Genomic DNA, 17,279 nt, shown 5'->3' on the forward strand with positions numbered 1-17,279 from the left:
ACTTCATATTCTTCTTAGACTTCTTTAATCTCTACATTTATTATGAATATTTAACATTTTATGGCGGTTCACTAAATGTACGTTGGTTGTTTGGGTTTTGCTTATGTGTATTTCTTATAAATTTTATGGTTTTTTTTTTCCTCTGTAAATACCTGCAAGAAAATTAATCTCAAGGTCATATATAGTGACATGTATCTACTTTGGTAATAAATTTACTTTGAATTTGACTAAAAGGTTAATTCAAAGTTGCATCAATTTCCACCTGCAAAACAACTGCTTTTTTTTTCGGAATAAAATATATCAGTAAAGGTAGGAAATTGGAAAAATGGTCAAAGGATGATGTGGATTTGAAATCCTACCCAGTGTCTAATCAAGTGTTATGATCTGTATAACCAAAGATAAAATATTCTGAAATATCATACATGGCATAAGAAGAAAAGGAAACACTTAAGTAGCATTAACCTTCTGCCTGTAGGTAATGTCTCAGCCATAGTAAGAAATACTTGTAAATTTTAGAATGTGTTGTTACTTAAGGAAGCTTTCAAAGAGAGATGATTTAGGTACAAAGTAGAGAAAAGAAAGATATCTGAAAGTAGAGCCTACTCAGTGATCTAAAGATAGACCTGAAATGAGATAGAGAAAAGGGATTTAAGAAAATTGTAAGATTAATTTAATGCAGTAGAAATCTAATCTAATTTGAACATGAAAGTCACAGAAGATAACTTGGAAGAAAACATTAATGAAAGTAGATTACTGACCATAAAATAGAATGCAAGTATTCTGTAAATGTTTAAGTTGTAATGAAAAGTGTAATTAAAGGAAGATAAGGCTGTCCAACAAAGAGATTTGGCGTGCAATGAGTACTTTGTATCTGTCTTCACTGGGTAGGGGTGGGGTATAATGTCTTGGTACACAATAGGGAATAAAATAAAATTAAAGGGGAATGAGATTAGTTAGATAGCTCTTTCAAAGAATTGTGACACACACTTTTTGTTCTATATGATTCATCCCAATTATTTTTCAGAATGGTGTAAAAGTTCCTTTCCTCCTCTAATTTGTTAGCTACATACCCCCTGGCTTGAAGCAGTTCCATACCTGGATTAATGTCTTTTGGTTTAATGCTCATTGTGTACTTGACACGTAACCAAGGCAAATAATTATTAAAATGCTATTCTTTGAATTATTATTGCTCTACTACTTATGGTGTCTTGACCAGTATTCTTTCCTTAATCAAAAGAAAATTCAATTAGGCACAATGGCTATTCACTTTGGATTGTTTTCCCTGGATGGTTGGCTCAACAAAACGTTTGCTTCTGAAAAACTAATAATGTACATATGCTCAGCAAATTAAGGTAAGTATGTACAGGGAAAAACCTCTAATGTTTCATCTTGATGATGTGAAGAGTGGTCATCAGCATTAATGTGTTTTCACCACAGATGCTGCTGTCTGATTTGCTGAATATTTCATTTTTATATCAGATTTCTACCATCTGTATTACTTTAATTATGTAATAAAAGTTATGTTTTCTTTCTCTACACGCACTAGATGCTATCAAAACTGGCAGACTTCCAGTTCCTAGTACTTGATAAACTACCTTCTGGAACTACTGTAGAGGTTTGATTTAACTGAGAATTTGCTGGGCCATTTGGAGGACATTTTAATAGTCAGCCACATTTTCATGGATGAGGTACAAATGACAGTTTAATGAGGCCTGGATCCCAGAGCCAGTTATGAGTTAACTTGCTGGTCTCAAATCATCTTTTCTGATTGTATTTTGTTTATGGAAATAGATCAGACAGTTTGCTTTCAGCCAGTTATGGTAGGATTTCAACTCCAAAGTTTGACTTCAGCTTTATTAGCAATGTGTTGCTATAGATGATGTTAATGAACTACATATATCAGACATCTGTGTTTGAGCAAGATATATTAGTTAATAATTGTTAATTGTTAGCAGCAGGAGGTGCCTTAAAACCCATCAGAGTTAATGTGGATTTAAAATTGGATTTGATGCTTGGCAGATAAAAGTATCTTGAGTCCTGGAAATCCATGGTGACTTCGAAATGCCTACTGTTTTGAAAAACTGAGGGCTCCTATAGAGCCTAATCGGTTTGTATTTGGCTCTGCAGAGGTTTATATGGACAGTAGCTTTTGATTAAGTGCTTTTCTATCTTATTCCCCAGTTGAAATGCAGTATATTTTAAATAATACACAGTAATTTTCTGTTAAAGATGGCACTGGTAACTGGCGACTTTGCGCATGCTCTCCCGAGCAAACTGCCCTCTCCACTATCCTATACCCGAGAAACCCTTCTAAACCTCCAAATTAGCAAGATAAAGATAAACAACACCCTGGCGAAGCTACTGACCAAGCTGGAGACCACCACGCCAGAACTGCTTCTTAAACTCCAGACCACACCTGGACCCGACCAACGTTCCCGGAGACCCGCGATCTGCTACCGTGCCGGAGCGCTTGGAGACACGGCCCATTCCGACCAGCACCTCTCCGGAGCAGACGACCACACAGAAGTGACGGCAGAGACCTCGAGGTGCCCCAGACGCTTCCCCGGAGCGACCACCGTAAAGCCCCATTGATGGCCATCCACAGTTGCCGGAAGTGAGGCCTCCGCCGCCAACCTTGAAAATCGAGCATGAGGCTCGGCTGGAGCGGAGGCCTCTGCAACCGTGACTCGGCTTAAGGAAGGAGCCCAGCCATCCGGGATTAAGTGTTGGCTTCGGGGCCCGACCCAATCGACAGCCCGGGCCCCTGGCAGCTGAAAGTGGCAGCGGAGCCTCCCCCGTTACTCAGCCCGACCTGGAGCGCACGACAATGCGACCGGGCGATCGATTCCCATGGGACGCGTCCACCAACATCAAAGAGCTGGCAACAACACACTGCATCGATAGAAACCTGGAAAGATGCACTACTTACTGAGGAAGCATGGGAAAAGAGCTGGGCTGCTGGTCAGATTGAAGCTGAGGGGCTTCAGGGTCCCTTTGCCCACCATCCTACTAGCTAATGTGCAAGCCATAGAGAACAAGGTGGATGATCTCAAAGGGAGACTCACCTACTGCAGGGAGATGCAGAACTGCTGTGTATTCTGTTTCACCGAGACCTGGCTCTCCCCTGCCACCCCCAACTGTGCCATCCAACCAGAGGGATTTTCGATCCATCGGATGGACCACATGGTGTCATCGGGCAAGACGAGGGGAGGTGGTGTCTGCCTACTGATCAACACTGGATGGTGCTCGGACACAGTGGCACTGACAAGCTCCTGCAGCCCGGACCTGGAACACCTGTTGGTGAAGTGTCGTCCCTACTATCTCCCACGGGAATTCACCTCAGTCATACTGACAGTGGTCTACATTCCTCCCCAGGCAGACGTGGAGTGTGCTCTGAACATACTGTATGCCAGCATCAGTGAACTTGAGACCAGGTATCCGGAGGCTTTGCTCATTACAGCCTGGGACTTTAACCAGGCCAACCTCAGAAAGGCGCTGCCAAAATTATACCAACATGTCTCCTGCCCCACTAGAGGCCCGAATATACTTGACCACTGCTACACAGCAGTCAAGGATGCCTAGCGTTCCGCCCCATGACCTCACTTCGGAAAATCGGACCATCAGGCCGCACTCCTCCTCTGGGCTTACTAACAGAAACTGAAGCGGGAGGTCACGGTGTCAAAAGTAGTGTCACGTTGGACGGAGGAAACGGATGAGGTCCTCCGTGACTGCTTTGAATTGGTGGACTGGTTAGTATTCAAGGACTCGGCACCTAACCTCGATGAGTATGCCTCAGCTGTCACAGACTTTTTTTGGAAATGCACGGAGGACTGTGTGTCTCGCAAGACGATCCGGGTATTCCTTAACCGGAAACCTTGGATGAATTATGAGATTAAGTCCTTTTTAAAGGCTAGAGCTGCGGCTTTTAGGTCCGGGGATACCAGTTGCTACACGGAATCCAGGCGTGAACTCCGGAAAGCCATTAAGGGCACCAAGAGGCAATATCGAGCCAAGTTGGAGGCCCAGGCTAACCAAAGGGATGCCAGTAGACTATGGCAGGGTCTAAATGAGATCACTGGGCGCAAAGAAAAGGCTGGGAATATCAATAACTGTAGCGCTTCTCTTCCTGACGAACTTAATGAATCTTGCGTAGAACACGAACAGAAGAGCATCCCGCTCCCTCCGGATCAACTGGACCTGGTGGCATCGAGATTCATCGTCACCGAGGAGGACATTAGAAGGGCGTTCCTGAAGATAAATCCAAGGAAGGCGATGGGCCCAGATGGCGTCCCGGGACGGGTTCTCCGGGCTTATGCAAGCGAGCTAGCTGGAGTGTTTGCTGACATCTTCAACTGCTCCTTGGTTCAGTCTAAGATCCCCTCGTGTTTTAAGAAGGCAACGATAATCCCAGTGCCGAAGAAGAGCAAGGTGGCATGCCTGAATGACTATCAACCTGTGGCTCTGACATCAATTGCTATGAAGTGCTTTGAAAGATTGGTTATGGCACACATCAACCACAGCCTACCGGTCAACCTCGACGCTTTGCAATTCGCCTACCAGAGCAACAGGTCGACGGCAGATGCCATCTCTCTGGCCCTACATTCCTCCTTAGAACACCTGGAGAATAGAGACGCATACGTAAGGCTCCTTTTCATTGACTACAGCTCTGCCTTTAATACCATCATTCCAAATAAACTGATTCCTAAGCTCTGGAACCTGGGCTTTAGCACTCAGATCTGCAGCTGGATCTTCAACTTCCTCACAGACAGGACCCAGGCTGTAAAAATAGGGGACAAGCTCTCCTCTACAATCACTCTTAGCACCAGTGCCCCACAAGGCTGTGTACTCAGCCCCCACCTGTACTCACTGTACACCCATGATTGTGTAGCCAAGTTTCCATCAAGCTCAATGTACAGGTTTCCCCCGCCATCCGAAGGTAGAGCGTTCCTATGAAACAGTTCGTAAGCCGAAATGTCGTAAAGCGAAAAAGCAATTACTATTTATTTATATGGGGAAAATTTTGTGAGTGTTCGCAGATCATAAAACACATAAAACCTAAAATAACAGTAACATATAGTAAAAGCAGGAATGATATGATAAGTACACAGCCTATATAAAGTAGAATTATTTCTCTGCAATGATTGTCTGCACAGATCTCCGTAGCGAAAATCTCACGCAAACGCTCTCTGCAGAAAGTCTCACGCAAGCGCTGTTGGCATAAACGCGCTCTCCAGTAACCTTTAAACTATGAAGCTGCCAAATCTACCGAATAACAAGTAAAAATACACAGCCGATATAAAGTAGAAATAATGTATGTACAGTGTAGTATCACTTACTGGAATTGGGAAAACAGCGCCAAGCACACTGATGATGGTGTGTTAGACTGAGTCGTCGCAGGTTGGGGTGGTGCAGTGGCCCCCACCCTCCAGGCCGCTGACCGATACATTGCCACGAAGAACGTGGCGGTAACCAGGAGGCACACAGCACATCTTTAAGAAAAAAGCCAAAATAAACAAGCTAATTAATTAGGTGCTGCCTAGCACGTAATTAATTAGCATGTTTATTTCTGCTTTTTTCTTAAAGGTGTGCTGTGTGCCTCCCGACTACCACTGCATTCTCCGCGAATCGGTACAGTATCTGTCCGGGGCCCGGGGGTTGGGGTGGTGGGACATGGGGGTGTCATTTCATCGTCTGTTTCCATTAGAGCCAGGCAGCTCATCTTCTCCTATGAGTGCCCGCCTCGATGTCGAAGGTCGAGATTCGTCGTCTGCTGTGGCTGATGTGGAAGGCTTGCTTGACTGCTGAACCTCGCACATTTTTCTATCATACAGTTGTTTGTAAGCACTCAAGCCATCCTGCAAATATCCCCTAAACCTACGTACCCTTTCAAGATTAAAGTCGTACTTTATCATTGCAGCGAAAATCTCACACAGTTGCTTCACGTTCAGTTCGCTACTGCATTCAGTTTCGATTGTTATCCTTTCTTCCAATTGCATCAGCTCTTCATTTATCAGTTCTTGGTCATGGGATGCCAAAACCTCTTTAACATCATCTTCGTCAGCTTCCACAAGCCAAACTCACTTTGTCCTTGCTTCGTTCACCACGATCGAAACGCTTAATTACGTCTAGCTTTACACTAAGTGCAACACCCTTACTCTTTCAGGCTTTTCTGACACCTTAGAACTCATCTTGCTAACGGCTGCTCAATGCAGTGTGTTTAAGCAATGCCATTCCGAATCTGGGGGAGAGCGGCTGCTTGGGGTGCATGTTGCTTTTTATCGCGCGCCGATTTTTTCACGTGCTGATTTTTTATCGCGCGCTGCCTTTCTTCGTAGCAGTGGAAACACCTTCTGAAAGTAAAAACAGGGTACTAATGTAGGTCTTTCGTAACAGTGAGGTTTCGTAAAGCGAATGTTGGAAAAGCGGGGCACACCTGTATAAGTTTGCTGATAACACAACAATTGTAGGCCGTATCTTGGGTAATGATGAGTTTGAGTACAGAGAGGAAGTTAAGAACCTGGTGCCATAGTGCGAAGACAATAACCTATCCCTCAACGTCAGCAAGAGGAAGGAATTGGTTGTTGACTTCAGAAGGAGTACCGGACCACACGACCCAATTTACATCGGCGGTGCGTAAGTGGAACAGGTCAAAAGCTTTAAGTTCCTTGGGGTCAATATCACAAATGACCTGAGTTGGTCCAACCAAGCAGAGTTCACTGCCAAGAAGGCCCACCAGTGCCTTTACTTCCTGAGAAAGCTAAAGAAATTTGGCCTGTCCCCTAAAACCCTCACTAATTTTTAGAAAGCATCACAACCTGATATGGAAGTTGTCCTGTCCAAGACCGAAAAGAGCTGCAGAAGATCGTGAACACGGCGCAGCACATCACACAAACCAATCTTCCGTCCATGGACTCACTTCACACCGCATGCTGTCGGAGCAGTGCTGCCAGGATAATCAAGGACACGACCCACCCAGCCAACAGGTTTATCGTCCCTCTTCCCTCCGGGAGAAGGTTCAGGAGCTTGAAGACTCCTACAGCCAGATTTGGGAACAGCTTCTTTCGAACTGTGATAAGACTGCTGAACGGATCCTGACCCGGATCTGGGCCGTACCCTCCAAATATCCGGACCTGCCTCTCAGTCTTTTTGCACTACCTTACTTCCCATTTTCCTATTTTCTATTTATGACTTATAATTTAAATTTTTAATATTTACTAATTTTAACTATTTTTAGTATTTATAATATTTAATATTTGTAATCCAGGGAGTGTGAAGCGCAGAATCAAATATCGCTGTGATGATTGCATGTTCTAGTACCAATTGTTTGGCGACAATAAAGTTTAAAGTATAATAATAAGTTTGGTTAAGATGTTCGTCATCAAGCAGCTATTCAACCGCGACTTCAGACATGGCAGGTTGTACACACAGAATCTGGGAACTTTAGGGAGCTCTCTCTGCCGCAAGCTATGTGAAAGCAACATCTTGCAAGCTGGCTCCACATTTGAATGTATAAATGCTCTGAAGTTCCTTTGGTTGCATTTTAAAAATAGACTAAACTTCTACAGAAAGTTGGGCTCATTTCATTTGAAGTGCCCATTTTAATGGCACCACGAGTCTCAATTGCTACTATTAACTTCCTGAAAATTAATTGATAACTATGGACCTGCAGTCTTCAGCTTGTAATTTTTTTAATAATTTGTTTTTAAATCTAAATTATGTTGAATTTTTAATCAAATCTTTCTTTATCTTTACATTTTTCTTTCTGTGCCTATTTGGAGATTTTAATTCAAACTTGTGCTGGCTCATCTACTGAGCTGTTCATTATCAGTTCTTCACTATAATACAAAAGATGTCCAAAAGCTTTCCTTTTTACTCTGGGTTCCTTTCCATATTGACTGTTCGTGGAATGCTAACGATGCACCATGCAGGACAACTGTCTTCTTGAGATGTGGATGGAGCAAATTGTAATTCAAAATCTGTTACTCAGACTTGATTTTTGTCTCTGAAGTTTATTGTTTGTAGTTTAAGATTTAGGGAAGCGTTGGCAAGACCATTATAATGCTATGGAGGCATGTGACAAATCTCACTGCGTTACTGGTCCAATTCAACCTTAATAATAATTAATAAAATAGTTAACATCAATATAACCATTATGGAATAAGTGACAGCTATGAAAATTTGAACACACTCTTAATTGACTGCTTCCTCAAATTACATCTTCAAAAAAAACAGGATATCCTACAAAAAAAGAGCCTGTGGCGACCCACTCTCTGGCACACACGAACCAGCTCACAACAGCGCGCGCAGGCAGAGGGCCGGCCCCAAAAAGGGCGCCAGGCCATCTTCACCAGCGGGGAAAATCCCGCGCGCCGAAAGGGTCTGGGAATATGCATTCCCCACAGCAATCCCGCCCAGGGAGGGTGGGAACGGGAAGGCTTTAAAGCAGGCCGCGAAGTTTGAATAAATCTCTTTCATCGCAACTCTAACTCACCGACTCCATGTGGTTATTCTAGCGCTGTGTGTAGCACATCGCTACAAGCCATGCTAACTATCACCCCTAACTTTCAAAACTTGGGTTTTAATAATAATTTCCCTACAATTAACTATTCCCTACTTCCTCAAATTGACTGTCTGCTTCTTGCTGTGCCCAACATGCTCAATTAAAACAAAACTAAATTCAAGTGAAATTCATGAAATTATAACAAAATTCAAGTGAAATCAACGACAACACTTTGTATGAAATTGAATGCATTGGCATTCCGAATGACATAAAATAAACTGAAGGCTTGAGGACTGATTTCAAGTAGCTAAGCTGGTGAGAGATAATTGAAGTATTATTAACGTAAGTTAGCCCAGATACATTTTCTGTGACACAGAATATATGGAAATGAATTATATAAATTCAATGAGTGTTGTGTGCAAGTTTCTGTGCCTGCTCCTGCTGGCTAAAATGGATGAAGTATTTTCCGCTTTAGTCCAAGGACTCTGCATGATCCTAATGCAGTAACCTCTGAGGTGTTGCAGGTATCTACTGACATTGCTCACAGATGAGATGCCAAATGATTAAGAGGCAGCAAATGCTGTACTTTTTTTACTTACAAGGATAAGCCAGGTAATTCGAGTACAGTGAGTTTAATAATGGGAAATTATTGGAAGGAATCATTACTGAAAGTCAAGATTAACCTAGCTTTTGAAATTTAGGGGTTGATAGCTAGCATGACCTTGTGGGATATCCTGTGTTTTTTGTCTTTAAGTTTTTATTTGAAGATATAACAAGATGAGAACAATGTGGTGGATTTAGTTTTCATGGATTTCAGTAAGGCCTTTAATAAGGTCCTACATTGAAGGCTGGTCCAGAAGCTTTGAGCTCTCCATGGAGAAGCCATTCATGGGCCATGTGCATTTGAGGAATGGTTAGCTTGCACCTTTCTAAAGTCTGCAATCATCTCTTTAGTCTTGTGCTTGTTGAGATTCAAGCTGTTGTGCTCACACCATTCTACCAGCTGGTCTACCTCCTCTCTGTACGCTGTCTCGTCATTGTTGTTGATGAGGCCAACCACTGCTGTGGTTTCATTTGAACTGGATCTAGCATCACAGTCATGCGTCAAAAGCATGAACAGCATTGGGCTGAGCATGCAAGCCCTGGGGGAGCGCCGGTGCTTAGTGCCATGGAGCTAGGGGTGTTGCTGTTAACATGGACTGACTGGTCTTTCTTTCAAGACATAAAAGCTCCAGTTACAGAGAGAGGCATTGAGACCCAATGAAGACGGTTTACCCACCAGCTTCTGAAGGATGATCTTATTGAATGTCAAGCAAAAGTCAATAAGCAGCATCCTGGTATATGAGACACTGTTTTCCAGAGTAGGGCAGAACAGAGTGGCGTGCAGAGACTATGACATCATCAGTTAATTGAGTAAGTGAACTGTAAAGTGTCCAATGTAGCAGGAAGACTGGATTTAATGTGATCTGTAACCAGCTGCTCAGAGCACTTCATTATTGTTGAGGTTAGTGCCACTGGAAAGTAATCATTATGGCAGGTTACCGTCACCCTCTTGGGCACTGGGATGATGGTGGCTGCCTTGAAGCCTGGGGATTCAGTGGATTGTTTCAGAGAGATGTTGAATATGTCAGTTAGAACCTCTGTTAGCTGCACTGCATAGTCCCACAGCACCCAAGCAGGTATGTTATCGGGCCCCCCTTTACGTGAGTTGCCTCTGGCTAGGGTATTACTCACAGTAAAGCTTGTATACATTGATGACTTTTTAAAGTGAGTTATGTATGATAGCTAAATTACATGACTATCTTGGACAGATGGTAACTTGGGTGGAGAAATGGCAGGTAAAATGTAATCCCAACAAGTGGGAGATCTATTAAAGGTAGGAGCAATACTGTAAATGGTAGGACCCCGGCGTATTCAAGAACAGAGGGACCTTTAAGTACAATTCATGGAATATTAAAGTCACAACACAGATACATAAGTGGATAAAGAAAGCATATGGCAGGATCTCCCAGTGGCCACACATTTTAATTCCACATCCCATTCCCATTCTGATATGTCTATCCACGGCCTCCTCTACTGTAAAGATGAAGCCACACTCAGGTTGGAGGAACAACACTTTATATTCTGTCTGGGTAGCCTCCAACCTGATGGCATGAACATTGACTTCTCAAACTTCCGCTAATGCCCCACCTCCCCCTCATACCTCATCCGTTATTTATTTATTTATATACACACATTCTTTTTCTCTCTCTCCTTTTTCTTCCTCTGCCCCTCTCACTATACCCCTTGCCCATCCTCTGTGTTCCTCGTGTGAGCATATGGGATGCATGGCTTATTAACTAGAGTATTGAATATAAAGCATGGTGATCATGGAAACGCGAGGAAATCTGCAGATGCTGGAATTTCAAGCAACACACAAAAGTTGCTGGTGAATGCAGCAGGCCAGGCAGCATCTATTGGAAGAGGTACAGTCGACGTTTCTGCCCGAGACCCTTCGTCAGGACTAACTGAAAGAAGAGCTAGTAAGAGATTTGAAAGTGGGAGGAGGAGGGGGAGATCCGAAATGATAGGAGAAGACAGGAGGGGGAGGGACGGAGCCAAGAGCTGGACAGTTGATTGGCAAAAGGGATATGAGAGGATCATTGGACAGGAGGCCTAGGGAGAAAGAAAAGGGGGAGGGCAAGGGGTATAGTGAGAGGGACAGAGGGAGAAAAAGGAGAGAGAGAAAAATAATGTGTGTGTGTGTGTGTGTGTGTGTGTGTGTATATATAAATAAATAACGGATTGGGTACGAGGTGGAGGTGGGGCATTAGCGGAAGTTAGAGAAGTCAGTGTTCATGCCATCAGGTTGTAGGCTACCCAGACAGAATATAAGGTGTTGTTCCTCCAACCTGAGTGTGGCTTCATCTTTACAGTAGAGGAGGCCGTGGATAGACATATCAGAATGGGCATGGGATGTGGAATTAAAATGTGTGGCCACTGGGAGATCCTGCTTTCTCTGGCGGACAAAGCATAGGTGTTCAGCGAAACAACCACCACCCCACTAGGAATAGGGTTCCCTTTGTCCTCACCTACCACTCCACCAGCCTCCGGGTCCAACATATTATTCTCCGTAACTTCCACCACCTCCAATGGGATCCCACCACTAAGCACATCTTTCCCTCCCCCCACCGGCTTTCCACAGGGCTCGCTCCCTACATGACTCCCTTGTCCATTCGTTCTCCCCATCCCTCCCCACTGATCTCCCTCCTGGCACTTATCCTTGTAAGTGGAACAAGTGCTACACATGCCCTTACACTTCCTCCCTTACCACCATTCAGGGCCCCAGACAGTCCTTCCAGGTGAGGCGACACTTCACCTGTAAATCGGCTGGGGTGATATACTGCGTCCGGTGCTCCCGATGTGGCCTTCTATATATTGGCGAGACCCGACTCAGACTGGGAGATTGTTTTGCTGAACACCTACGCTCTATCTGCCAGAGAAAGCAGGATCCCCCAGTGGCCACACATTTTATGTTATGGTGATCATGCTACAGTTTTATAAAAGTTTGGTTAGACTAAAAAGGTTGTTATTCCACTAGAAAGCCTGCAGGGGAAATAAACCATGATGTCGTCGGGCAGTGATGGAGTATCTCAATTGTAAAGAGAGACTGGATGGTCTATGGCAAAAAAAAAACTGCTGGACAAACTCAGTAGGTTTACCAAAAGGATAGTCAATGTTCTGGGCGTCAATATTTTGGTCTGTGCTGCCAGACTTGATGCAGGGTCTTGACCTGAAAAGTCAGCTATCCTTTTCCCTCCACAAATACTGCTGTATCTACTGAGTTCCTTCAGAAGTAACTCTGGATGATGAGAGATGTTGCAAATTTAGTCAAGAAGCAAAGGTTGAGGAAGCTGAAGTCAGACAAGGTCTGTGGAAGCAAGCTGAAGCATTAAACTGCAGGAGGGTTAAATCAGGCCAAGAAAATTGTTGTGCATGATTAAGGAAAATCTCAAGGCATTTTACACATACATTTAAAAACAATTGAGTGGCTAGGGAAAGGACAAAGCAACTCATAGACAAACGAGGGAATTTACAATGGAACCACAGAAAATCGGCAACTACTAAATGAATACTTCTGTGTCAGTATTTACAAGGGAGAAGAACATGGAGGATGATGAAGTCAGAGAGGTATTGTGTCTTGAAGAACTTAAGTGTATTAGTCCCCAGAGAAATAAATGAAGTGATTGCAGGGGCCCTGATTGAGATCTGTTATCCTTTTTAGTGAAATGTGAGATCTCAAAAGACCAGAGAATAGTTGCGATTTCTCAGGACAAACCAGAAAATTATAGGCCTGTGTATCTTGCATCAATGTTAAGGAAATTATTGGGGATATGATTTACTTTCATTTAGAAAACCATATACTTATTAAGGAAAACCAATGTGGTTTTATGTGTGTGAGAAGGAATAAGACCATAAGACATAGGAGCAGAATTGGGCTATTCAGCCCCATCGAGTCTGCTCCACTATTCCATCATGGCTGATCCCAGATCCCACTTAACCCCATACACCTGCATTCTCACCATATCTTTTGATGTCCTGACCAATCTGAAAACTATCAACTTCTGCCTTAAATATATGCACAGACTTGGCCTCCACTGCAGTTTGTGGCAGAGCATTCCACGGATTTACTACTCTTTGGCTTCCTTGCCCATCCTCTGGGTTCTCCCCCCCCCCCCCCTTTCTCCCTAGGCCTCCCGTCCCATGATCCTCTCCCTTCTCCAGCCTTGTATCCCTTTTGTCAATCAACTTTCCAGCTCTTAGCTCCATCCCTCCCTGCTCCTGTCTTCTCCTATCATTTTGGATCTCCCCCTTCCCCTCCCATTTTCAAATCTCTTACTATCTCTTCTTTCAGTTAGTCCAACGAAGGGTCTTGGCCCGAAATGTCGACTGCACCTCTTCCTATAGATGCTGCCTGGCCTGCTGCATTCACCAGCATTTTGTGTGTGTGTGTGTGTGTTGCTTAAATACATGGGTACCATGATTTTCATATACTGGATTTAAAATTGTTTTGGCCATAGACTTGAGGGTAATAGAAGAGGGATGTTATAATGCTGGAGGTCAGTGACAATTGATGTTTCACAGAGATCAGTGCTGGGATCTCTGTTTAAAGGATTTGGGCAAAAATGTAGATGTGCTGAATAGTAAGTTTGCAGACAACACAAAAGTAACTGGCAGAGTTGTAGATAGTGAAGAAGGTTGTCAAAGGATACAGCTGGATATAGATCTATTAGAAATATGGACAGAGGAATGGCAGATGGAGTTTAATTCAGACAAATATGGTGTTGCACTTCAGGGAGGTCATTTGAGAGGAAAGTAAATGGCAGGACCCTTGTGATAGTTCTCAAACTGGAAAGTTAAGTAAATAGGATGATAAAGAAGGTGTAAGGTAGCAACAAACTTTGTCTCATCCTGAGGTCAGCTTGATAAACTGCTAGAGGACTCTGCAGGTCAGGCATAATCCAGGGTCGGGAATGGGCAGTGGCCATGTTAGGTTGAGACCCTTCATCTCAAAACAAGTTTATTGTCATAATTACGTATGCACAGTTGCTATAGAAAATCAATGGCAGGGAACATGTTGTGTAATGTTCTGTTCCATATGATGCTGAACATTACAAATGAACATTGCAATCTTAACCAGCATTGTGGCTAATGGAGACCTGAGAGACTGCAGATGCAGGTTGAACAGCACTTGTGGAGGGGAAAAAGGAATTGTCAATGTTCACTCCAAAACCTTGTGGAGAAGAAAGATGGCCAGAAATGGAGGAGAGGCAGAGTTGCGATGGGAGTCAGTAGGTGACAAGTGAATCAACAGATGGAACCAAGTAAGAGAAATAAGTGGAGTTGAGATTCAGACGCAGGTGGGTGATGGGTAGAAGCAGCCAAAAGGCAGATAGTCAAGACAGGGGTGGGGAGGAAGAGTGAAAGTAGAGACAGCTAGGAGGGTGATAAATGAGAACCCATGCTACCTGTACTGGAATCTGCTCAGTAGGGAAGGTAATAATGGGAGCCATTTCGGGCAGATTTTAAGGGTAGATGGAACAAGATGAACAAGGAGTGATCTGGTGGATAAGAGTGTGGGTGATAGCTGATATGATTAAGCCTTGGGTGAATGTTATCCTCTAGTGATAGCTGTCTATGCTGTCAATTCATCAGGATAGTTTTTTAAATCATTACTATGAGCTGTATTGGATGCAAGTGTGACTGACCTTTTGTGGTCTGACTGTTACACTGCTCATGTTTTGGGAGAAAGGTTGGAGAAAGTGTGAATGGATTTGCACATGTTCCTAATTATAACCTCATGATGAGATATCAGCTTTTTCTTCTGCCAGCTGTATGTGGTACTTTTTTTTTGAACCCACGTGATTCTGCTAAAATCTAATTCATTTTAATTTCATTAATTTTGTATCCTTTACAGTATAGATCATGTCTGTAGGTTTAAGTTTAGTTTAGCCATATTCTGGACACATTCTTAAGGTGAACGCCAAAGAAATTTATTTCTGTAAATGGCTTTAATGAAATGTTAAGCAGCTGGAGGAGGCCATCAGGCCTGCTGTGCCTTTTGCCAGCTTATAATACCATACTCTGGCCTTTTGCTAATAATACTGTGAAATAGTTCTCCAAGTTTTATTATTGCTAATTGTTGAATGGATTGCTGCCACAGTGAATGTAAAATTCAATTTCCCATGACTGATCTCTTGCTGAATCCAAACATAAATTTTCTTTTAAAATCATTCCTTATTCATTACAGACTGCTTCCAGTTGTATCACAATAGTGTGACACTGTCTCTGCATTTGGAGTTGGGTATTTTTATGTGAATTCTGTTACCACTTTACACACACCAGATAAATATTTCATGACTTGCAGGATCTTCAGTTATTGTTTTTGATAACATTATTATAGACAGACAAACCTGGTCTCAACGAAGTATCTTTCTATACCTGTAATAAATAATGCACGAGGAGATGGTTGTGTTTCCTGAGAGGAGTCTTAGTGCTAAAACCGTAGAGGTGAATTGCAGTGTCTTATTAGTAGAAACAGGAAACATAATTAGTTGGTGTAATTAATGACTTGGAGTGACCAAGGCTTCAAAGCATTCCAAAAATATCATGACTCGTTTCTTAAAAATGTAATACAGATGTCAGATACTGGGATTAACTGTGATATCAGGTTCTTGATTAGCCAGAGCATCAAAGGGTATGGGGTGAAGGCAGGGGAGTGGGATGACTGGAAGAATTGGATCAGCCCATGCTTGAATGGCCTACTTGTGCTCCTATATCTTATGATTAGACTGAATTTCAAAAGTTGAGTTGGCAATGATTCCCACTTGTTGCTTTCTGCTAGGATGGATGTTTCATTCATAATTTGTTGCTGTTATAATTAGCTGCTGGACTTCTGATGCCTCCACTGGTCAGAGTTGACCATGGCTATTGTGTCCTAGCTGTCTAGATATGAAGTCTAGGCGTATTATATGGAGAGCAAGCTGTTGCCCATGTAGCAAGCTCACCCCCTCCATGCATTTGATGAGCCCAAAGAGACCGATACAGTTTGGTCCCTGCAGTGTTGCAGGAGTTGCCAGTCAACATTGAACTCAATGTAGGACTGCCTTAGGGACTCTCGCTCCAGTTTTTCCCCTGGGATTTATTCCAGAGTCCTTCCCCATGAGTTGCTATAGCTGCAATGCAGCGGAGGATTGAGATCAGAGTTTTCCTTCTAGATGAGCTGCCAACCATGGCTGATGAGCCCCATCTGCTTGAAGCGACAGGTTTTAAGGTGCCAGTAACCTGCCTTTGCCCCTTCTCCTGTCAGTAGAAATGGTTCCACCGGGCTTAGTAGCTAAGCCACACGTGAGGGCCAGGTAGTCGGAGGCTATTTGAGGCACACACCATTGGGAACATTTAACGGATAGTGAAAGCTTGTCCCTATTACCACCCACAACTATAACAACCAGATGCTGGACTTAATGAACTAGGTATGTGACAATTTGGTCCTTGTATAGGGTAATGAAGAGTAAAACTGCAACTTCTGCCATATTACGAGAAGCCATGTAGAATTAATGACATTTTTCTAAATAGTATTTTTTTTTGAGATTATGAGGACACGCACTCCACTGTTATTGTCATTTAGTAATGCATGCATTAAGAAATGATACAATATTGCTCTGGTGTGATATCACAAAAACACAGGACAGACCAAGACTGAAAAACTAACAAAGACCACATAATTATAACATATACTTACAACAGTGCAACAATACCATAACTTGATGAAGAACCATGGCACAGTAAAATAAGTTCAAAGTCTGTTGAATGTCCCACATCTCACGCAGATGGGAGAAGGAAGAAAACTCTTCCTGCCATGCCCGACCACAGTCCAACTCTAAGTTGTCCGAAAACTTCGAGCCTCCGATCAGCCCTCCAACACCGAGTACCGAGCACCATCTTCGACCTCAGCCTCAGTTGCCAGCAGCAGGCAAAGCTGGGGATTTTGGGGCCTTCCCTCCGGAAGATTCTCGATCGCCCAGTAACAGCGGCAACGAACCGGCAATAGTTGGACAGCTAGTTGCATTTTTATGTTTTGGGAAAACTGCTCAGGGGTTCCTATTTTGACAAAGAAATATTTTCATAACAGTTCACTGGATCTTGAGTTCAGAGATTTTCTATCTATCTGGCTTAAACCACCGTTAAAGGCTAAATATTGTCACTCATTTAGCATTATTATTATAAAGATGGTCTTCGG

The 17,279-nt window shown here is 43.2% G+C and overlaps 1 protein-coding gene across 1 annotated transcript in view; it reads left to right on the forward strand.

Annotated features, from left to right (window-relative positions):
* Positions 1-17,279, forward strand: part of LOC140194784 (protein canopy homolog 1-like) — an 89,105-nt gene that overhangs the window by 57,332 nt on the left and 14,494 nt on the right. The window lies entirely within an intron of this gene.

Source organism: Mobula birostris, chromosome 3 (assembly GCF_030028105.1).
Source record: "Mobula birostris isolate sMobBir1 chromosome 3, sMobBir1.hap1, whole genome shotgun sequence".
In the NCBI taxonomy this organism is placed as follows: Eukaryota; Metazoa; Chordata; class Chondrichthyes; order Myliobatiformes; family Myliobatidae; genus Mobula; species Mobula birostris.